Consider the following 24,621-nt stretch of genomic DNA (forward strand, 5'->3'; position numbering starts at 1 on the left):
AATATATATTCGATACAGTGCACAGAGGTCATAAATGTTCTGTTTGAAAAGTTTCAATATTTGTGTACACCTGTGTAACCGCCGCTTCAAACAAGATATAAAATATTTCCATCACCCAAAAAGTTCCTCTGTGTACTTTTAAACCAGAACTTTCCCTAATTTAGCACTCCTCCTATTATAAATACACAGCCTCCAAGGTTCCTTTCTTCTAGAAGTTCAAGTTCAAAAAGGAGATCGTGTAGTTATACAGAGAAGGTAGGGTTTAACAAATGAGAATGATTGTTGAATCATTATACTGATATTTCTTTTAGTCTCCAGTGTCTTGGAGGAGCTAGGAATAAAAACCTAAAATCGTGGAATTGTAACCCACACCAAACTCTGAAATACAGCAGCGTCAATATTTGTGTACACCTGTGTAACACAGAACTAAAAATGCAAAGGTAGTCAGTGCTGCATTCTGCATTTCTTTCAGTATATCCCCCTTTCCATCAAATTTTGAGTAGAAAATGAGAAAAGTGTTTTCCTCCCATAATTTCCCCTCCCCCCACAGCCAATCCTTTTCCTTTCTTTCCTGCTTTGAAATAGCTGCTCTGCTGCTGGCAGATTCTATTAAGATGAAAGCTTTGTGTTTGCCAAGGCAGACAAAGGGCTTTAAAGCCTGCCTGTCATGTCTGGGAGGACAGGAGTACCATTAAGTTGCATCCCCTTCGTCCATAATAATACCCACAGCTACCTCTCATACATCTTTTCTAATTGTTCTTGTTTATGGTAACAACAAAAATAGTAAACATAATATTGACTAAAAGATAACACTTTGTATATACAAAGCACTTTCATGAAAATTATTTCATTTTGATGGGTTCCCCTGTAATACCCTTTTTAAAATTTATTTTATTTTAGTGCAATTTTATTGATGTATATTAAATATTCACATACCATGTAATTATCCAAAGTGTACAATCAGTGGTTCACAGTATCATCATATAGCTGTGCATTCATCACCACAATCAACTTTTTTGTGAAAAATAACATATATACAAAAAAGCAATAAATTTCAAAGCACACTCAACAATTAGTTATAGAACAGATTTCAGAGTTTGATGTGGGTTACAATTCCACGATTTTAGGTTTTTATTACTAGCTCCTCCAAGACACTGGAGACTAAAAGAAATATCAGTATAATGATTCAACAATCGTTTCCATTTGTTAAACCCTCCCTTCTCTGTATAACTCCACTGTCTTCTCTGATCTTTCTCCCACTCTTGCTCTTTAGGGGTATTTAGGCTATGCCTATTCTAACTTTTTCATGTTGTAAGGGGCTGTCAATAATATGGGATAGGGGGATGGAAATAGTTGATGTTCTGAAGAGACTGGCCCCTCTGCATTTTAGGACTTACTGGCCTAGGAACCCATCTGGAGGTTGTAGGTTTCTGGAAAGTAATCGTAGTGCATGGAACCTTTGTAGGATCTCATATAAAGCCCTAGGTGTTCTTTAGGGTTGCAGGAATGGTTTTGGTTAGGTTTGGCAAACTATGATAGATAGCAATGTCTAGTTGAAGCTTACTTAATAGTAGCCTCTTGACTCTATTTTCCCCTTTTAGTTAGGATGGTATTTTCGATCCCATGTTCCCCTGCACTACCCTTTAAGTTTTTTCTTTTTTAAATATATATGCAGTTATAGCTTTAGAGCATTTATGAGAAGCAATTTTAGATCTGCAGTAACTGATACATGAGTAAGCACTGTCTTTTTCAACTTTTCTTCTATTCACACAAGTTTATTTCATTCTGAAATGTTGAATTCACGGCTTAAGACCCTGCAATTTTAAAGGAGAATGGGTAGTTAATACCACAACCTAGGGTCTGTCCCACTTAAGGGTAAGTTGTTCTTTAGGATGCTTGTTTTTCTAAGTTTTTACTACTATTAGACTCCTTGGTTTGTAAGAATGCAGGGTCATATCTGTAGGAAAAGAAAGTCAGGAATTGGCATATTCTAAAATTGTACTTACATAGTTTCTTCTAAGAAGATGATTGTGTCCTTTTAGGTTTTAATCCTACCAGTCTGGCAATCATAGTTCCGGGAGGTATATTCTTTGTATTGTTATAGTGCAGCATTGCTGGTCCTCTGGAAACAGGACGGTGGGCTCCAGGTTCCGTCAGACTGTCTCAGGGCGCCTTCTGGCATTGTGCAACAGAGCCGGTCTGCAGTCAGGGTCCACTGTAGAACTAAAGCAACTGAGCTTTTTCTGGCAAGCAGAGCTTAAGGTGTCCATAGTAACAAGGTGTTTTCAGTAACAGCAGGTTCCCATCTACTTCTGGGGCATGTCCAGGTGATGTGGGTAATACTTTTGTAGTTTAGGGACCACAAAAACGTGTCTAGCCAATAATTCAAATGGGGAGACAGCACAGTCCTAGGAGCCTGGTTTAAACATGTAAGCCACGCAAACAGAGGTTCGATTTTTTTTCTTCATACTTTTACTAGGAAGCAGAACACTATGATTAGCAGCACTATATTGTTGTAAAATATTATGCAGATTAGTAACTAACATAAGGTAAGAAAATCTTTTAGTTTTTACAACATTTTCTAAATATTTTTGATGCAACATATCAAATTAACTTAACCATTTTTAGCATTTTATTTTTACAAGGTTAAAGAACTTTTGCAACTGTTTAGAGTAAAAAGATATCTTTCAGGATTTGACTTTGAGAAAGCAAAAGACCACAAGTTGTCAGGTTTGAAACAATATTTGGTTCCTTATTTAATTAAAACTGAGGAAGAGACTTAGCTTTTTCAAAAGTGAGACCTGCTCTTTTTTTTAAAAATAAAACAAGTCTTCTCATTTTTAAAAAAACAAGCTTTGAATGACTAAGGATATGCAACATAAAGTACCAGAGATTATTTTGATAAGACACAGACTTTCTGCTTATTACACTAATTACTCAAAATATAAATCTTTTACTAAAAACAGACCAATATTCTAAGAAAACTTTATCACTTTAACAGGAACCCTTTATGTTTTGTGGGGGAAATATTATTGTTCATTCATTCATTCCTTTGTTCATTCACACAGTACATATTTATATATGTAGATAGGCATTTAGTATCAATGCAAAAACAGGAAGGAACAGTCCTTCAGTGCTTATTGTCCAGTGGGGGAAATAGATAAATAAGCATGTATGATGCAGGGTATACCAATTTACCTATCAGCATATTGAACCCAGGTTAATTATAATACTGAAAATTCAAAACTATCTAACAATAGGAGCTCTTAAAATACCTAACAGCTCTCAAAAAAAAAAAAAAAAAAAAAGAAAAGAAATACCGCACAACTGCTTAAAGGAATGTTTTGTGACTATTAAAAGTTATTTTTTAAAGATATATTTGGGAATATATTCATACTATAATTTAAACTAAAGTTTTTCAGAGGGAGGAAAGAAGAGAGAGAGAGCTATAGAGTTAACTAGAAGAAAGACATTAAAAAGTTAAAAACATCTATCTCTGTGTGGTGAGATTTTTCTCCTTTACATATTTCTATATTTTCCTATGACAATCCCATGCTACTCTTATAATCAGGTTTTAAAATATTGTACAGTGGAAGGTATGTCAGTATAGCAGTCAGCACCTACTATCAAATATATTCCAAATTAAAATATGTTCTCTAATGAAATTTTAATTTAAAAATTTCCCTTTATAACTTTTCTTTGAACATATTATCTGTAATTGGCTTTTTGGTTTGAAAATCTGATATTTAAAGGAAAGTTTTCAAATATATAACCATACTTATATAGCTATTCATGTATTTATATAACTTTCATTTAATCCTGACAATAGCTCTGAGAGGTTGGTGTTAGGATCCCTTTTTTACAAAGAGAAAAACCAAGCTTAGGGATGTGAAGGCACTTGACCAAAATCACAGTGTTGTGGGGGCAGGGTGGCAGAGCCAGAACTCCAAACTAGTTTTGACTCCAAATACAGATTTTCCTACATTTCTCAATGGTGTCTCACAAGTATTATTTGAATCTCACTGTGCCTAAGACATTTCAATCAGTGATATTTGAACTAGCATATTGGAATTACATGTGCTCTTAAGTTTATTTTCACTCTTGCTTTTTAGAAGTAATAATTGAAATAATTTCAAATACTTTGTCAGTGCTTAATCTGGGAGAAGCAACATATCACTGAGTATAACTTAGTTTAGCTTTATGGTTTTTAGTATTTTTGCTATGTGCTTTCCTGATTACATAATAACAACTGTTCATGTATGTATTAGGTTTTCTAGGGAAACAGAACTGACAGGAGATATCTAAATATTATTTATAAAAAACGTCTCATGCTATTGTGGAGGTGCATAAGTTCAAATTCTGTAGGGCAGGCTGTAAAATGCAAACTCTAGTGAAGGTTTTCGATGAATTCCCCAGGAGAAGCTGCCTGGCTAAAGCAGAGATAGAAATTCTTTCATCTGACTTGTGAAATCATCACATCTCTTTTTTAAAATCTTCAATTGATTGGATGAGACTTCTCTCATTGTTGAAGGCAATGTCCTCGGTTAATTGGATTTATAAGCAGCCATAGATGCAATCAACTTACAGATGATTTAAGTCCATGAAATGTCCTCACAGCAGCAGTCATCCAGTGCTTGTTTAACCAAACAGCTGGACAGGATCACTTGGTCAAGTTGACACATGAACCTAATCATCACAATGCAGATTTTTTTTTAATTGGTGTTGTTCTGTTATACTATTTTAAAACCATTTTTCCCCTCTTTTTAATATGGGAGTTTGCTATATAGTTTTTTCACATTTAATTTTCAGATTTTTTTAAACTAATATAGTATGCAACTTAAAATTGTAAAATAGTATAATTAAGCTTATAGTGAGTCTCATTCCCCCATAAACAAACTGTTAACCAAAATTTTTAGCTATTTTTTTATCATCTAAAAAACATGACTACTGCTATTCCATGTTGTTTCAATTTGATAAGCTGCCAGGAATAGGTTGGCTTTTTCAACAAGGATTTATTAGGTTACAAATTTACAATTCTAAGGACATGATAATGTCCAAATTAAGGCATCAAGAGAGAATTACCATCTTTGAGGAAAGGCTATTGGCATCCAGGGTTCCACTGTGTCATGAGAAGGCACGTGGTGATGTCTGCTGTTCTTTCTCTCCTGAACTCTGGTTTAGAAATGGTTCTCTCAGCAAATGTGGGTCCTTCTTGCTTCTCCTGGAGCATTTTCTTTCTCTCTTAGCTTCTCTCCGGGGTTTTCTGAGTTTCATTTGTCTTTTATCCTCTCATCAAGGACTCTAGCAAGGGGATTAACATGCACCTTGAATGGGCTGGGTCACATCTTCACAGAGACAACCTAACCAAAAGGTCCCACCCACTAGAGGTCTGTCCCCACAAGAATGGATTAATAGAACATGGCTTTTCTGGGGTACATAACAGAGTCAAACCTACACATATTGTGTGTGTGTATTTTGATCTTAGTATAGCTCTTACATTCTAGTTTCTTTCAGGGGTCCCCCATTTCCCTGGCTTTATGTTTCTACATGTAGCAATGTAAGTTTAAAATAACCCTCCAGCCTTCCCTTGCCATCATTTGCAGCCTCTCCTTTTCGAGAGGAGTGACGACTGGTTAGTGAACAGGTCTGCCTATGACCCCTTCTACTGTCTCTTGGATGTACCTGCCTCTGGCAAATTACCTTCCTTGTGTAATTTGGTAATTACACATTTGGTGAATGGTCAGTTCTCACCATTTGGTGAGCCTATTGAGGCAGAGTCGGCCCTTTGTGTGAGGCCAATGACTGAGGGGTGAAGTATGTTTAACTTATAAGTTAAATACTAAGCAATTCACCCTCCAAGCTTCAATTCCTCTTTTGTTCATTTGTTACCGCCCCACCTGGTTTACCCCTACCCAGCTCTAAGCTCACCCGCTGGCTGCTGAGACCCTGAAGCTCTTTTGCTTTCCACTACAAGGCTTTCTCTGGCCCCTACAGGAGCTCTTAGTTGTATAACTGGAATTCAGAGGCACAGAAGAATTACCACCACTTGATGTGTTCCACAGTTTCAAAAAGGTCCCCAGTGGGAATAAGTTCATTCATGTGTTCCTTTCTGACTTTTCTCCCTTCCCTGACCTCTTTTCCCAAGTCCTCTTTTCCCAAGTCCATCTTCCTTTAGACTTTTGAAGGTTTGAACAATTAATTGTCTTCTAGTTTCCTGTGGTTGCTACTGGGTATTCTGATCTCCTTCTGAATCCCAATGCATTGTGATTTAGTTTTTCCTCTCTAGGAGCTTTGAATACATATTCATTTAAAAATACTTGGTGTTCTTTTATGATGTTTTTCATAGGTTTCTTTTACAGGGTTCTAAGCAAATTTTTTCCCTCAGAAAACGTATGTCCTTCAATTCTGGGAAACTGGCTTATATTAATCCTCTAATATTGTTTTTTTCTCCCATATTTTGTCTTTTTGTTCTTTCTAGGAAATTTTCTTGACTGTGTCTCCAAACTTTATTTTTATTTTTAATTTCTACCATCTTATTTTTTAATTTCCAAGAACTTTTTATTGTTCTATCTTACTCCTCTTTCTCTTTAAATAACATATATATATATATATGTATATATAAAAACAATACATTTCAAAGTACAACACAGCAGTTAGTAGTAGAACAGATTTTAGAGTTTGGTATGGGTTACAATTCCACAATTTTAGGTTTTTATTTCTAGCTACTCTAAGGTACTAGAGGCTAAAAGAAATATCAGCATAAAGATTCAGCTCTCTAACTGATTTGCTAAACCCAACCTTCTCAGTATAACTTTACCATCACCTTTGATCTTTCTCCCACTCTTTAGGGGTATTTGGGCTATACCCATTCTTAACTTTTTCATATTAGAAGGGGGTGTCAATAATATGGAATAGGGGAATAGAAGTAGTTGATGATCTGAAGAGGCTGGCCCCTCTGCATTTCAGGACTTATCTAGTTCAGGGGCCCATCTAGAGGTTATAGCTTTTGGAAAGTTATGCTAGGAAATGGAACTTTTGTAGAATCTTAAATAACACCTTAGGGATTCTGTAGGATTGGCAGGAATGGTTTTGGCTGGGCTTTGGCAAGTTATGATAGGTAGCAATGTCTAACTGAAGCATGTGTAAGAGTGACCTCCAGTGTAACTTCTTGACTCTCTTTGAAGTCTCTCAGCCACTGATACCTTGTTACACTTCTTTTTCACCTCTTCATTAGGATGACATTGTTGATCCCATGGTGCCAGGGCTGGAATAATCCCTGGGAGTCATCTCCCACACAGTCAGGGAGACTTTCATCCCTAGATGTCATGTCCCATAGAGGGGGGAGGGTAACAGTTTCACTTGCAGAGTTAGGCTTAGAGAGAGTGAAACCTCTTCTGAGTAACAAAAGAGGTCCTCCAGAGGTGACTAAATCTTGTGATTCTTGTTCCCTATTTAAGTGTAAAGGTACTAGCATGTCAATGGGAAGCATATTTGGGGTGTGTCTGTATGTTTGTGGATATGATGGTTAAGTTCATGGGTCACCTTGACTAGGTTATGGTGTCCACCTGTTTAGTCAAGCAAGCCCTGGCCTAATTATTACTGCGAGGGCATTTATTGGATTTAAATTGTTAGTCAGTTGATTGTATCTATGCTTGAATATATCTAAAATCAACAGTGGAGATTGCCTTCAGCCATGAGGGGAGTGTCCTCATTCAGTCAGTTGGAGATCTTAAAGCCAGGGCTGAAGATTTCATAAATCAGAAAGAATAATTCCTGCCTCTACTTCAGCCAGCCAGCTTCTGAGGAATTCATCTAAACCTTCTTGAAACCTTCATCAAAGTTCCCAATATTGCTGAGCAAGAACTTACTGCCCAATGCACACAGAGGTCAATGCTATGAATAGGGATTTTGAGAAAAGAAAGAATTTTATTGTGAGGTTGATCAGCAAGACAGGAGGCAAGTTTAAATTTGTCTCCCTAATCCAAGAACTAAGGGGGATTTATAGGATGGAAACAAAGGGAAATGGGAATAGTGATAGGTATTCAAGTTGACATATTCTGATTGATTGTTCATAAGACTGTCTATATTTGGTAGACATATGCTAATGGACTGCATCTTATCTTCCTTTTGAGGGACACCTTGCCTTTTATTTTCTCTGGACAACTCCTCATCCCTGTAATCTTGGTTCCAAAGAAAGTGATTTTTGTTCCTAGTATCTCAGGGGTTATTCAAGGGGCAAGGGCGCAATGTGTCTGTATCTCTGCATGCTCTGTCAGTGGCTGAGTTCAATTGCCTGTAAGACAAACTCAGTAAACAATTTTAGTAATGGAAGTGAAAGGAATTCTTATAAACAGCAGGTTATGTTTGTTAAAAACCTGGATCTGGTTTTTTAATGTGGACTCTTGGCTATTTGCCCATGTTTTCACCAATTTGTGGCCTGCCCTATGAATTTTGGATTTGTCAGTCTCCATGGTCACATTATTCAACTCCTATAATAAATCTCATTAATTATATATATACTGTTTCTTTGGAGATCACTAACAAATACAGTTGGCTTCACTGTAGGGTGATTAGGAAAGAATCTGGTAGTTTATTGAGAGACTCTCAAATGTCAGTTTATGAAGGTAATTTCTCTTGGAGCAAACAGTTTCCTTAGAAAGGACAGTCTTCTGTCTTCTGCCTGGGGGATATACTCCTGGTTCCCAGCACTCTAAACTAAAACAGGTGCGATTTCAGTAAATTCCTGGGAGGTTTCCTACTGATCCCACAGGAGATCTTTGCAGTATAAATTATAGCCTTGGAGTCGTTGTGTTTTAGTTACCTTGCTACTGGAAACCATGTAGTGGGTTGGCTTAAACAATGGGAATTTATTTGCTCACAGATTTGAGGTTAAGAAAAAGTATAAATCAAATTTTTATAGGTGCACTTTCACTTAAATTCACCCTCCCACCCCTAGTCTTTTAAACCTAGTCTGACTCTGAGGGAAAGCCAAGTGGGTTAGAGATGAAGAGTGTTGGTGGGGAGGGGCACGTATCTACCAACTCCTTTTGAGTATTTTCATGCAATCCTGTTTTAAGCCCAATGGCATCCCTACCTCTAGTGAGATACTTGAAGCCTCCAATTCCTGGATCTTTCCATGAATCTACTATTTAATTATTATTGGCCCTCTCCATGTGCACCTTTTCTATTCCCATCATTCCTGCTTCCAATGCAAGCTCAAATTTCAATTTTCTCTGGTTTTCCAAGTCAATTACTACTCATTCATACCATTTCTAGGAGATGAAGTCTTTTCTTTATACAGTTGTAAGATTATTGGCACTTATTTGCAACTACTTTACTTATCAAATTTCAATTTTCTCTGGTCTGCCAAGTCAGCCATCACTGAGACATATGAGTTCCAGGAGGTAAAGAACTATTTTTCATACAGTTGTAAGATTATTGGCATTTGTTTCCAACTACTTTACTAATCAAATTTCAATTTTCTCTAGTCTTCCAAGTCAGTTATCACTCATACATATGATTTCTAGGAGGTGTAGAACTTTTTTCATATGGTTGGTAAGATTATTGACATTATTTCCAACTACTTTGCTGATAATAATATGGCATTTGCATTGTATACTGGAGTTTATATTTCCACAAATATCATTCTTTATAATCTTTCCATCCACCCAATGAAGGAGATTTATTATTCTCGTTTTGCCGATTTACTTAACACTTAATGCTAAATAGCATTTGCTGAGTACCAAGCACTGAAAAACAGCTTTATAGATAACTCTTTTAATCATCAGAACAGCTCTATGCAGTAGAAGCTATTACTATCCCTATTTTACAGATTGAAGCACAGAGTTATAGTGACCTACTCAAGTTCAGTTAGTTAGCTGGGATTCAATGCAGATTGTCTCGAAAGTCTATGATCTTAGATTTCAATTAGAAAGATGAAGAAAATGGATCTGGTTAGGACTAAGGTAAATCATAAAGGATGATATTGTCAGTATTTTAAAACTTCAACTTCTGTGTGAGACCAAAGGAAGAGATGTTTATTTTGTTCAAAATTTAAATTTTCTGTAGCATGCTTTCTAATTCAACCTGTCTGGTCAATTTATCTAAACAATCTAATTACATAGAATTTAGAATAGGGAATGTGATCTTGTTATTCTGTACAGGTTAAGGTACATTCTAGAATATTTGGGGCAGAAATATATATATATATATATATTTGCAAAGTCCCCTTGAGGGATTGGGGTAAAATGTGGGACAATTAATCTTCCCCGCCTGAGGAATTCCTTATATTCTCTCAAACATTAAAGACTCCCAATTTACAAGCCAAGCCCTCAATCTCAAGGCTTGCCCTTATGAAACTTATCTCTGCAATAACAAAGCTAAGCCTACTTATGATTATGTCTAAGAATCACCCATACGACCAGGGATTGGTACCTGAACATGCCTTTTCTGTGGAATATCTTTTTATTTCCAATATAAACCTATCGGCAGGTATTATTAACTCCATTTTTTTTAGATGGAAAACTAAAGTTAGATTGAGGGGCTTGAAAGACCTTGATTTGAATTCCATTTCTTAGATGTTTGGACTTGGTCATGGTGTTTTTTCTTAAACAGCTTTATTGTGATATAACTCCATTTAAAATGTACAATTGAATGATTCTTAATATAGTCACAGATATGGGCAACCATCACCATAGTAATTTGAAACATCCCAGTATTCCATAGTATTTTGTTGCCTTAAAAAGAACCCTGTACCCTCTAGCTATTTGTATTCCTCTATCCAAGCCCACCCCTTACCCCAGCCCCTGATAACCCCTAGAATAGTCTTTATACATTTCCCAGTTTGGGACTTTCATATGAATGGAATCATATAATATGTGGATTTACTAGCTTTTTTGGTTTATCACATATTTTCAAGATTCTCCCAACTTGTGGCAGGTATCAGTACTTCATTCCTTTCTATGGCTGAATAATATTTCATCATAATGATATATCAAAAATCTGCCTTCTTATATCATGGATCCGCTGAGCCTCTTCTGCTCTCTTGAATGGCACAGAATGCATCTAATGAAGGGTTCTAACACAGGGTAGGTGGGGAGCAGGCATGGACCAAGGAATCTACAGGTACATTTCAGGGAAATCTATCTTAGATGAAAAAAAAAAATGACATCTTTATTTTTACCTATCTCTAACTAAATTTAGATTTCCTTCAATTATGAACTGAAGCAACAAACCAGAATATATTAGCAGCCACTATGACTTTGTCAACAATAGAATTCACAGATATTTTCTTATCATATTCCAATTATTACAGAAATCTTGAACTATCATTTACAGTCAGAGTAACTTTACATATTCATAAAGTTACATATGTAACTTCACATATACAATTACTTTACACAGTCAGAGTAACTTTACATATAACTTTACATTTACATGCCACATCTTATTTATTGCAGTAATAGAAAACATATAATTTTCTATATCGCAAACTTGTTTATAAAAATATTTTGATAACTATTTCAACATAACTGGTTTCTTTGTAACCCTAGTGTTATAGTTGGCACTTTAAAAAATATTCTAAGAAAGGGCCGGTAAGTTTAGCTGGATGGCCAAAGGAATCCATGGCATAAAAAAGTTTAGAAACCTTGGTCTGATTTCTTATTTATGGGTCAGACCTTCAACTGTTTGAAAACAGTTCTATGTTTCTCCAAGCTTTCTATTTTCCAGACTAAAAGTTCCTAGTATCCTGCTTCAGGCCATAACTGACCATCAGGAATTTGCAGCCTGAAAGATGAAGCTGGTTATCACAGGAACGGATATAACTGCCCATGCAGGAAGTAGTACCACTCTGCAGTAAAGCATGAGTGATATTTCAAAAAGATAGTCCATGTGTTTGCCTAAGTCTGAAGGTGGCTGTGCCTGTTTGAAGCTGTCGTGTACCCCACAAAAGCCATGCTCTTTAATCCTCATTCAATATTGCTAGGTGTGATCTTTCTCCATGAAGATGTGACCCACCCAATTGTGGGTGGTAACTTTTGTGGTAACTTTTGATTGGATAGTGTGCCACTTTGAATCTGTTGAGTACCCCAGAAAAGCTATGTCCCTTAATCCTCATTCAATGTTGCTGGGTGGTATTTTTTTTTTTTTTTTATTGTTTCCATGGAGATGTGACCCGCCCAACTGTGGATAGTAACCTTTTTTTTTTTTTTTTTTTTTTGCTCTTTGCACATTAGCTATTTTTATTGCCCCTCTGCCCCACTCCCCTCCCCACAAACCAGCTTTTCTCTTTTAGAGCTCCCCAGTATCAATATCTCTTATAACAGTTTCTTGGCCTCATTCTCCCAATCTGCTCCTCCATTCCAGCAGAGTCCTTGTGGGTAGAGCAGGTCATGGAAAGAGATCTCTCTTGTTAACTCTGACCTGGTCAGGTGGGCCAAACATGCAGCAACTGGGCCTTTGCCATGTGAACACCTGTGCCCAGATGCAGACTGCCAGCTAAGGATGCTTTCTGCTGTGCAGACCGTGGTGGTGGGCACAAAAGCTCTATTCCAGACACCCAAAAGCTGTCTATATAGACACTCACTGGTTGGAAACCCACGTCCCTGTGGGAGCCCTGTTTACTGATTCCTCCCTTGGCACTGTCACTTCAGGAGGAAGCCACTGCAGAATTGGAGGCCAGTCTCATTAGCTTCATGGTTAGATTGGTGATTAGACTTTTCAGTTTTATTTGTTTGCTAACCCAAACCCTTCAGATGCCCCCCACTGCCCTTAGAATGGCTGCTAGAGCTACAAGCCCCTTCTTGTCATGGGGATGGTAACTTTTGATTAGATGTTTCTATCTAATGTGGGGTTGCTTACTAGAGCTCTTTAAGAGAGAACCATTTTGGGAAAAAGCTAGAGAGCACAAGAACCACCAGAACCAACAGAGCCAAGAGAATGGATAGAGTCCCAGGGAAGCCACTGAGAGAAAGTTTGCATATCTTGCCATGTGCCTTTCCAGCTGAGAGAAATCCTGAACGTCCTCAACCTTCTTGAACCAAGGTATCTTCTCTAGATGTCTTAGATAGGGCATTTTTATAGACTTGCTTTAATTTGGACATTTTCATAGTCTTAGAACTATACTTGCAACTTAATAAATCCCCCCTTTTAAAGCCATTCCATTTCTGGTGTATCACATTCTGGCAGCTTGCAAACTAGAATAGATAGTTTCCATGGAGATGTGTCTCCACTCATTCAAGGTGGGGTTGCTTACTGGAGCCCTTTAAGAGGGAACCGTTTTGAAAAAGCTTCAGAAACAACAGAGTACACATAGCAAGAGACCTTTGGAAGTACAGAAGGAAGGCCCTCCTGGGGAAGCTTATGAAATGAGGAGAGAAAGCTAGCAGACATTGCTGTGTGCCCTCCCCGATAACAGGGCTGTTCTGGATGGCATCAACCTTTCTTGAGTGAAGGTAACCTCTTGTTGGTATCTTAATTTGGACATTTCATGACCTTAGAATTGTAAACTTGCAACTTAATAAATTCCCTTTTTAAAAGCCGATCCAGGGGTGCAAGGATAGTTAAAGTAGTAGAATTCTTGCCCGCCATGCAGGGGAACTCTGTTGGATTCCTGGTCCATGCACTCCCCCCCCAAAATAAACAAACAAACAAAAATTCAACAAATGGTGCTACAATAATGGGATACTCACATGGAAAAATAATGAAATGTGACCCAACCATACAGCATACAAAAAAAAAAAGCCAATCCAAACTTAACTAAAACAGTGGCAATAATGTGAAATAGGAGCAGTATCCCAACTAGTGGGCTGAGCTCAGAAGTGGAATGGTAGTAATGTGTGCCAGGCATCATGCAAAGCAATTTACAGATACTGTCAGTTTTAGCCCACAGCAACCCAGTATAGCAGATATTATTTCCCCTATTTTCTAGTTGAGCAAACAGAAATTCAGAAAAGATTTCAGCTGCCCAGAAATCCAGGCAGAAGGCATTTGAAATCATGCTCTGGGGTGTGGTGGGAGAATTTGGGCTATTTGGGATTTGGATTGGTCTGAGAAGAGCCAAGTAAGACCTTAGTCCTGCAGTGACTTGAGGAATTAGAAAGGATATCAAGAAGCACTCAGGCACAGCAAGCAAGGCAGAGACCATTTATCAGAACTGGGACTCAAAGTGGTGCCTGGGTCTCTAGAACAAGGGTAAGTGTATTTTTGGATCCTTTTAGCCCTATGCCTGTCCATGCTGTTCCTCTGGCTGATTCCACTGAGACCCTCCTCAGTGACACCCAAACCCCACCCTCCTCCCCAGTTCACAGTAGAGTGAGGCACCATTTATTATAGCATTAACCACACGCTATTATAATGATTTGTTGTACCCCCTCCCTCCCCATCCCTTCTACCACCCCCAGCCCCCCCAACAAAACCGTGGGCAAAGAACATGTTCTTATCTGTATCCTCTGCTCCTAATACATAAAAAGGTACTCAAAGTCAAATGTATACAATAAATTTCCAAGAGCTTACTGTCTAGCTTGTTTAGCCCTCAGTTGTTGGCTCTGTACTGGATGCAAACCTCAGGCTGGAAAAGATGCATCATTCAGCCTTGTATAGATCAGCTGCCTTAACTGGTCATCTGTCTCCAGGGGCCTCATCTGATTTATAGCAATCTTCTGTACCTTTCACTTAGTTCACCTCTCAACTTGGAGTAACTTACTAAAGACATACAGAATCAAAGCATTCTTCTTCAACTGAAGCCGCCAGCTTAACTTCAGAATCTCAGTGTAATGGCATTAGCAAGAGTGGCAATGAATGTATTTTTAGATCAGTTTATATTCCTTTCAAGAAAAAATTTCATACTGATATTTTATCTGAAATTTTCAATGAGATTTAAATAAAGATGAATATTTTCATCATATATTTTTCCCTCATGTATTTTGAACCTACCTGGGCAAGTTATTGTTTAAAATACATGATCTTAATTATTCTATATTCAAAGGATTTGTTGAATGTGCATTAATGAATCTGAAGTGGTATGTAAAAGATAGGATTCATCCCATTATTGGTGTTTAGATGCACCATTATAGTGACAAAATTTATTTCAATCCAAGAAGCATTTACATAACAAATGCTATTAACATGCCTCCTATAAGGGATTTCTAATAAATTTCAGGTGAATATGTCAAATTCAAGTATTCTTATCAAACATTTCAAGGTTGTGGGCCTTAATTAGGGATTATGTGCTGTGTGTCGAACACAGTAAGAGAAACTTTGAAATCATTCATTACTTTTTCATTCAAAATTAAAAGATTATCCTTTTAATAATCTCTTGGATTGTTATTTTGATTATAATATCAGATTTTACTTTTAGAGACAGTCTGAGTGTTGCAAGCCAGGTTGATTTCTCTGGGCCTCATTTCTTTTTGTGTTATGACATGGCTGGACTAGATGATGTCTAAGCTCCAACATTTATATACTTCCTTGACCTCTGTCAAGAGGAGCCCCATTTTGCTGATGTAGCCCATCATTCAGTTCATTTATAGGTATTTGTTTCTATTATGGTTACAAGAACCATGTAAGGGAAATTTGAAAATGCTTTAGGTTGAACTCTATTATAAGGTAGTTTGGCAATAAGAAAATTGTGTGTATGTGTGTATGTGTGTATTATTGGTTAAACCAAAATCTGTGTAGCATTATTTGCTTATGATGCTGGAAGCCTCTTTTTACATAATACTAAAAGGACTTTTATTGAATTAAAATTAATTATCCTGCCTATATTAGCATGTACATTTTCAACCACATAATGAAAATTACTTTCATGTCTATTTGGAGACAGAAAGCAATCCTTGATGCTGAAGCACTCATGGCTTTCATCTACAGAATGTTTGAAAGTAAATTGTTAAAATGTAAATTATGAATAGCCTGAAAATTGAAGGTTATTCCAGAAAAATTAATTTCTTTGAATTAAAATATTGAATGCTGTGGAATAAAATGGAATATATATTGCACACTTAATGAGATTACTTTTGAGGTTAACAAAACTTTACAAATGCAAAACAATGTGCAAAAGTGTTAACTTGTTATTTATAACATTTCTATTAGAGAAGATAAAAGAATAGTCTTTAGGATGTTTTCTTTTTTAAAAATTAAGGTCTTCAATTATTGATATTGAGAGTTTCACTTAAGTGCCAGATGTTTGGGATAAGCCTTAACATTTCTTGTAATGCTCTTAAATCCTGAAGATCATATAGGCAAGGCAGAGTAGCCCAGCTAAGGTATATAATCGTGACTGGGAAGCAATAAGAAGCAAAACTAGTTAGAGAGAAATTTCCCAAGCAGTTAAAGCCTTCCTGATCCCTACCCGGATGTCCTCCAGGACTTACTACCTAGAAGCCAGTACAATCTTGATCCCTGCGAGAACACGCCCATGACTTAAGGGTGCTTAAGGGCTGACTCTTGTGCCTCATATAAATGTAGTTATGACAAGAAAGTATTATTTATTGAGGTATGAATATGTCTTAAGCATTATAAAAATTTAGCTATAGTCTCAGGCAGAGAGGTTCTTTTAAGACTTGCACATTTTTGTACCCTTATACCCCTTGTTGTTTTCCCACCAAGCATCCACCAAAGAAAAGAACCAAAGAAAGGAAGTCTTGCACAAATAATATTAATAGTCAATCCTCATTATAGGAATAGTAGCTCTAAAATATCCTGCAAAGTGTTTGATGTTAGATATTCCAAAGGTACTGGCAAATACAGTGAATATCAGACTTGCTCTCTCAAAATTGGGAGTCTATTAATAACTATATATTGTCAATTGATACAGATAAAAATAGCACCAGAACCCAGTTCCCCACCCCCTTTGTAGGACAAGGCTCACTGCTGAGTGTACTGTAATTATGTACACTAAATGAGCGACAGCTTGAGCTAATAATACCATACTGAGTACTAGAAAGCTGTAATTTTACAACGATATAATGCATGCTTAGCAAGATTTTCAGTATTGGAGAATGTACTGTCAAATAGCATCTGGCAGAGTTAAAAGTCCATTGTGGAGGTTACAATAGTTAGTCCAGACTGAACTAATTTAAGACCTTGTGGTTCAAACAGAACAAATCATGTATCTATTAGATAGCCAAACATAATAATAATATCTCTAGAAACAGTGCAATGTCCTAAATCATATCTTCTCGTTACTTTAGAACACAAAGTAAGAAAGGAGAGGAGGATATTACCATGTCATGGGAGGCAGAGATAAGTCAAGGAACCCCAAGGATTGTTAGCAGTCAGCACTTGGACACTACAAACTTTGAGGAGAAAGCATTATTTTGCTGATGCCTCAGTTTTGGACTTCTCCTAGCCTCAAAACTGTGGGCCAATAAAGCCTGTTATTTAAGCCAACTCATTGTGTGGCATTTCTGACAGCAGCTCTGGAAAACTAACACAAGCAGCTAAATTATTCACTTGTCACAAATTTATCTTTCCATCTGTTCCATGTAATTGATACAGATAATTCTATCTTCTCTAATAAGGGTTAATTTTAGTGTCTCTTTTGTATGTCCGAGGTCTGAATTCCATTTAGCTTACAAAAAGCTTTATGTAGAAATCTGTCTGGTGTTATATAAAATACATTTCAAATTTTGCCATGGACCATAAGTTGTTTTTTTTTTTTTTGGTAGAAATTGCTTGTTGCCTAAGTGATTTCTTGACCTTTTTAGCTAGTGAAGAAGTCTTTAGGCCAATTAATTTTATCTTTTCCTGGATCTTATTTCATTAGGCATGCAGATTTTTTGTATTTTGTAAGATGTCCAGCTTCTGTAATTATGTATTTGCACAGAAACCTTGTCCAGGTTTATTATGATGGAGCATAATTTGATTTTGTACATATACAGTTCAGAAATGGTGCAATTAATCTTTTGAAACTCATATTAAGCAACAAATTTGGATCATTAGGCAAAGATGGTCACTTTGACATAGCTATTTTTGATAGGTCATCTTTTAGGAAGTTACTCTAGATTTTTACCCCTTCCAATACATGTGCTTAAATTTTCTTCCCAAGTATGAGTACTGGTGAGCGTGTTAAGAGGTTGTTAAGTATGACTATTCAGAGAAAGTAAAAACAAATATTACTTACTGCTCTGCTTACTGAGATAAGGCAGTAGTAGTTTCACCCTTTTGAAACATAATGCATCCCTAAAAATTCATAATTATATGGCAAAGAAAGGACTGAATATATGCATAAGAAAAGGAGATGTAATTATAGGTATTTATTATGCAGAATTGAACAAACTTGATTGTTGAAATGCAAAACCGAATTGCCTGTGCCATTACTAAGCCAGATAATTAAAATAGTGCCTCCAAGGGGTTCAAATCAAGATCCTCCTGTTAAATATAGGTCACTAGAATATTGGTTTCTTCTTATCTATTTCAGAGAAAGTTCAACTACCTCTTTTTCTTTTCTTCCTTCTCTTTCTTTTTTACACTTGAGATAATCCCAACTGAACCAACAGAAAAATTATAGATCTAATAAGAGAATTCAGTAAGGTTGAATTATCTGCCTTACCTCAGCAAGCAGAGCAGTAAGCAATATTCTTTGGCTTTCTTTGAATAGGCATACTCACGTCCAGTCACGAAAAACAGTAGTATTCCTCCCCATCAGCAAGAATCAACTAAAAATATAACAGATACTATGATGCTACTCACAATAGCAATCACAGCTATAAGGCATCTGTTCTAGTTTACTAGCACCCAGAATGTGATATATGAGAAATGGAACGGCTTTTAAAAGGAGAAATTTATTAAGTTGCAGGTCCACAGTTCTAAGGCCTGTGAAAGTGTCTCAGCTAAGGCTTTCTCTCAGTCTGAATTTCATTCTCTTATAAAAGACTACAGCAATAGGATAAAGACCCATCCTGGTTGAGGTTAGACACACCTTAACTGAACTAATCTCATCAAAAGGCCCTACTTATAATGTGTTTGCACCGACAGGAATGAATTAAATTTAAGAACATGGTTTTAGGGGGTACATACAGCTTCAAGCCATCACATTCTATAACTAATACTGCAGTTTTAACCTTTCAACAGAGTGATAAAATTATCAGTGACCTGGGCAATATTCTCAGTGACATCTGAAGCAGGTCAACAGTCCTGCAAAAGCTGAAAAATATACAGTTGACCCTGCATAGCATGGATCTCCATCTGTACTTTGAAAGAAGAAAAGTTAAGAGTCAGTTTGCTTGGTTATACCTTCCATGAGTGAAAGCAGACATAGAGAAAGAATTAATATCGCCCTGGTTTCATTGGTGCTTGTTCCTGCCTGGGAAGTAGATTATAAATGGCTAATAAGGCTGAGACATGGCTAAGAAGGGTGTATTAATGTACCACAGACTGGTTGACTTAAAACAGGAATTTATTGTCTTATAGTTTAGAAAAATAGAAGTCCAAATTTAAGGTGTTAGCAGAATCATGCTTTCTCCAAAGTCTGTGGGTTCTAGTAGTAGCTTAATGGTGGCCTGTAAGCCAATCTCTGCCTTTGTTGCATGGCAATCTGTCTCTTACTGACTCCTACTGTTCTTAAAGACTCCAGTCTTATTGGATTAGGGTGTACTTTGATTCATTTGAGCCTCCCTTCAAAGATTTATTTACAAATGTGTTCCAGCCATTCAACAAATATTAGGACAATATTTCTTGGTGGAAGATATGATTCAATCCATGACAGAGAAGCATACTTGAGAATCAGTCCAACCCATACCGTACACACTCCCATGGGGTGAGAATGAAAATGTGACAAGTTCCAGGTTCCCCAAGGATGCCATGGGATTTGTGAGGGAGCCAGAGGACTAAAAAATATCTGAGGCCGAAAGAGAAAGCCATAGAAGGCAGTGAGCTCAAAGACTGAGGCTACAACAGGCATTATAAATCTCCACAGATAGAATGCATCTTCAGGGACAGGATGATGCCCCAAACACTGAACGCCCAGAGTCCAGATAGGATGAGGAACATATCACAGGGCTCAGGGGAGACCTTGAGGACAGCACTTGGACCAGAAACCCTGTTTCCAATTCCCAGAATCTATATGCCTGACCTCTACCTAACTCCAGTCCGGGAAAGAGCCCTTGAGAAAGGAGAAACAGACCAGAGAGAAAGTTGAATTGACTGGATATCCCTAAGTTTATTTCAAAGTGGAAGAGATTTATTGACCTTTAATTGGAAAATTTAAATTCTCCTCTTTATCTCCATCCCCATGTGGAATGAAGTCCAATATGAGATAAGTTATAGGAAATAAGTATTTCTTTGGTATATGTCAGTCACAGCATATAAATTGCAACCTCAGCCCATATAAGACTGTTCCCTATGCTCAAAACAGAAGGTGTGAGAAATGGAGGAGGGAGAGAAAAAGATATAAAAACTGGAGCCAAGGGGTACAGGCTGTTCATGGCCTTGGTCTTCTGAAAAGTTCAGTTCCAGTGTCAGCTATAAGCTATATCTGGGACATGGGGCTCTCTTATGATTCAGGATTAGAGAATATTTATAAGTCCTGGTGTCAGACCTAATAACTCCTTTATAAAATATTCAGGAAGAGTTACAAATCTGAGTTCTAGAATATGTCAGGTGAGATACAAAAGGAGGGAAAGACAAAGCACAAATTCAGGGGTACATTCTGGTGTCTGTAAATCTTCCTGATTGCTATGAAGGAGCAGCTAGCATTAAAGTCTGGACATCCTCAGGAGCTTTCTGTAAGGTCAGAAACCCAAACAGTCTGGGTCATTTAGGTGTGACTGACAAATAGCAAAGAATAGGTTATCAGCATTTCTTGGACTAATTTACAGTAGAGCTCCATAAGTGTGGGAGGTTGTATTTTCCAAAATGGTCTCAATAATACTTCCCATCCCACATTCTCTTCTTAAAATGGCGTTGACCCTCCTCCCATTGAGAAGTAGGGACTGAAGTCTATGCACGCCTGTAACTATGGCAAAATAAACCTATGTTACTTCTGAGGCTTGGTTATATAGCATTTTCCTGGTTCTCTTGGGACCTTTCTCTTGGAACATTTGCTCACAGAACCCACCCACCAAGCCCAGGCATCTACATGGAGAAGCCACTTGTATGTGTTCCCACTGACTGCCCAGTAGAGGTGCCAGATGATAGGCAGATGTGTGAGTGAAGATATTGCCAGATGATTCTATCCCCTAGCCTACATGTCTTCCCTCTGAGGTCCCAACATTATGAGCAGAAATAAGCTGTCCCTTCTGTGCTTTGTCTGCACTCCTTATCCACAAAATCTGTGAGCATAACAATATAGTTGTTTTAGGCAATTAAAATTTGGGTGGTTTGTTTTGTTACCCCAAATTTTAAATATATTTTTATTGATAAAACTTACATACAAACATTTTTAACATACAAACATTCCATACATGGTATACAATTAATGGCTCACAATATCATCACATAGTTGTATATTCATCACTGTGATAATGTTTTCTGAGCATTTGCATCATTCCAGAAAAAGAAAGAAAAAAGAAATAACTCTTACATACCATAGGTGTTATTTACTTACTCCTCCTTCTCACTGACCACTAGTATTTACATCTACCCAATTTATTTTAGTCTTTGTCCCCCTTAATATTTATTTTTTATCTGTATTTTTTTACTCATCTGTCCGTATCTTAGATAGAAGGAGCATCAGACACAAGGTTTTCACAATCACACAGTCACATTGCAAAAGCTATATCATTATACAATCATCTTCAAGAAACAAGGCTACTGGAACATAGCTCTACAGTTTCAGGTACTTCCCTCTAGCCACTCCAATACATCGTAAACTAAAAAGGGATATTTATATAATGCATAAGAATAACCTCCAGGATAACCTCTCAACTCTGTTTAAAATCTCTCAACCACTGACACTTTATTTTGTCTCATTTCTCTCTTCCCCCTTTCAGTCGAGAAGGTTTTCTCAATCCATTGATACTGAGTCCCAGCTCATTCTAGGATTTCTATCCCACATTGCCAGGAAGATTTTCACCCCTGGGAGTCATATCCCACGTAGGAAGGGAGGGATGTGAGTTCACTAGCCATGTCAGCTGAGAGAGAGAGAGAGAGAGAGAGAGAGAGAGAGAGAGAGAGAGAGAGACCACATCTGAGCAACAAAGAGGTTCTCTGGGGGTGACTCTTAGACCTAATTTTAAGTAGGCTTAGCTTCTCCTTTGCAAGAATAAATTTCATAGGGGCAAACCCAAAGATTGAGAGTTCAACCTATTGATTTGGTTGTCCCCACTGCTTGTGAGAATATCAGAAATTCTCCAAATGGGGGAGTTGAATATTTCCCCGTTTCCCCCCGACATTGCAAATAGTTCTTTATTCACTGTCCAAATCACTATGGGATTTATCAGGGCATCATACTAAACTGGACAAGCCAACAAAATCTTATGCCCTATTCAGATTCCGTGTACTTATGGGATTCAACTAAACTGACCATACAAGTTAAATTAGGAAATTCACTACCCATAATATAGATTTTGCACCAAATAAACATCTCTCCCTTTAGTCTCACTTAGAAGTTGAAGTTTTAAAATATGGATGATATTATCCTTTACCCAGTCTTCTGATATACCTTAGTCCTATCCACATCAGCTTCATTCATATCTCTACTCGATGTCTGATCACTTTTTCAAATTTCAAACAGTTCCTGTATAGAGTTCTGCTGACTTTCATAGCTTCAGAGGTTTAACTCTGAGTCTCAGGTGTCACATAAATACCCAAAGTTTCTGGGAAAGACCATGTTATGTACAAGGAGCTAACTCACAAAGTGAATTAACAGTTCCACCTCCTGAATATATGTGACTGCTGTACGAGCTTACAATCTAGGACCCTTTACAATAAGCCCCAACCTGGTAACCTATGCTCTCGACTTTAGTTCACCAAATTTTTATATTATAGTTAGTCCATATGATTGAGGCATGATAATATTTGCCTTTTTTTTCTGACATTTCATTCAACATACAGCTCCTCAGGTTCATTCATCTAGTTGCATGCCTCACAACTTTATTACTTCTTGAGACAACTTAGTAGTCCGTTGTATATATACACCATAGTTGCCCCTTCCATTCCTCAGTCATTGTACCCTTAGGCCAACTCCATTCATTGTGGACCACAAACACTGCTGCCAGAAACACCAGTGTGTAAACATCCATTCCTGTCCCCACACTCAGTTCCTCCAGGTATATACTGAGCAACAGGATTTCAGGATCATATGGCAAACCCACCCATAGCCTCCTGTGAAACCACACCACTCTCCAAGGGGCTGTACCTCTCATGTTAACCCAATTTTACAGAAGAAGAAATCAAGCACAGAGAGGTTAAGGAATATGCCAGACCTTAGCCCCCAGGCTGATCCTTGGGAAAGAGAGGAGAGTAGAATCTTCCTAAATAAGGAGAACACCGAAGTGTTAGTGGAGGGGTTGTGGATATGCCTACCTGTATTTTATTGGCAATATCCATTCTTTCAGTCTTTTCCTGCTTCTGTCTCCAGATACTGCTCTCCTCCCCACATTTTTTCATGCTAATGGACCCTTTGGGTGGCTGGTGCTGAATTAGGCAACTTTCCACTGAATGATTACCTGTTATCTCTGATTGTAGCCAGAGCTGTTGGTATATGGCTCTTGATAAGAATCTGCCTTTTATCCCTGATGCTAATTTGAGTGATTTGGAAGTTAGAATAAATACACATTGGTTTAGCAACATGGATTCATGACTTTCACTGGTGACATAATTAATGCTGGCAAATAAAAATTACTTCACTTGCGTAGGTGATTTTGGAAATGTTGTAGGGAGACTATCAACTCTTAACTTCCAACGATGGTCCATTAGTGTTGTTCCAAACGGCAACAGATGCCGGCAGTAAATTACAAACAGTGACTGTGCGATCAGATGTGAGCTTTTAGAGTTCAGCATCTGAGGACATTTAACCACTTGCACTTCTGCCACATGTTCTTTCCAAGGAGATATTCTATGATTGATTTAACTGATCAGGGCAAGGACTCATAGATGGAAAGGAAGCAAAGGGAGGAAGAAAATTATGTTAGTGAATTTAGCATTAGAACTCAATACTTAATGTTCTTTCACTGCAACAAAAAAACAGTAAATGCAATTTTACCTGTTCTGAAAGCTTTGCCAGGCCCTGTGCCTTCCATCCCAAGAGGATTATAAGGGACTGTACTGGATGTTTTATTAGATGTGGGGATTCTTTAAATAGGTAGAGGAGATAATGTTCTCTGAATTTTATCAATGATCTATATTCTCCAAATAGGACTGGAACTACTTTCTGTGTAGAAAAATGTTTACTGAATGGATATTTTATTGCCTGGATATTGTATTCCAGTGATCTGAAGGGCATTTCTTTGTAGACAAAGATCCTTCTAGCCAGATTTTATTTCTATTATTTTATTAACTTAAATGCAATTAAAACAATGCCTTTGAAATACTGTTCAAAAATTTTGATGGGTTTGATACTTTAGTTTTTTGTTATTTTAAATGCCATAAACCAGTTCTTTTGGGGTGTCAGTTCTTTAATGTACGTTTTCCTTTTTTACCTGTTAATGAGCAGAAACTTAATTAGGGTCCATCATCAAAGGA

General features: G+C 37.3%; 1 long non-coding RNA gene across 3 annotated transcripts in view; it reads right to left on the reverse strand.

The window, feature by feature from the left end:
* The window catches only part of LOC143642732 (uncharacterized), a 92,596-nt gene that overhangs the window by 46,373 nt on the left and 21,602 nt on the right, over positions 1-24,621 (reverse strand). The window contains exon 2 of one of the 3 annotated variants that reach the window (XR_013155830.1): positions 2,007-2,416. The exons of 1 other annotated variant lie outside the window; for it this stretch is intronic. This is a non-coding gene — a long non-coding RNA (uncharacterized LOC143642732). Of the gene's footprint in view, positions 1-2,006; positions 2,476-24,621 lie in introns of all 3 variants that reach the window. One more of the 3 variants, XR_013155831.1, reaches the window with a different exon arrangement.

This window comes from Tamandua tetradactyla, chromosome 7, assembly GCF_023851605.1.
Source record: "Tamandua tetradactyla isolate mTamTet1 chromosome 7, mTamTet1.pri, whole genome shotgun sequence".
NCBI lineage: Eukaryota > Metazoa > Chordata > Mammalia > Pilosa > Myrmecophagidae > Tamandua > Tamandua tetradactyla.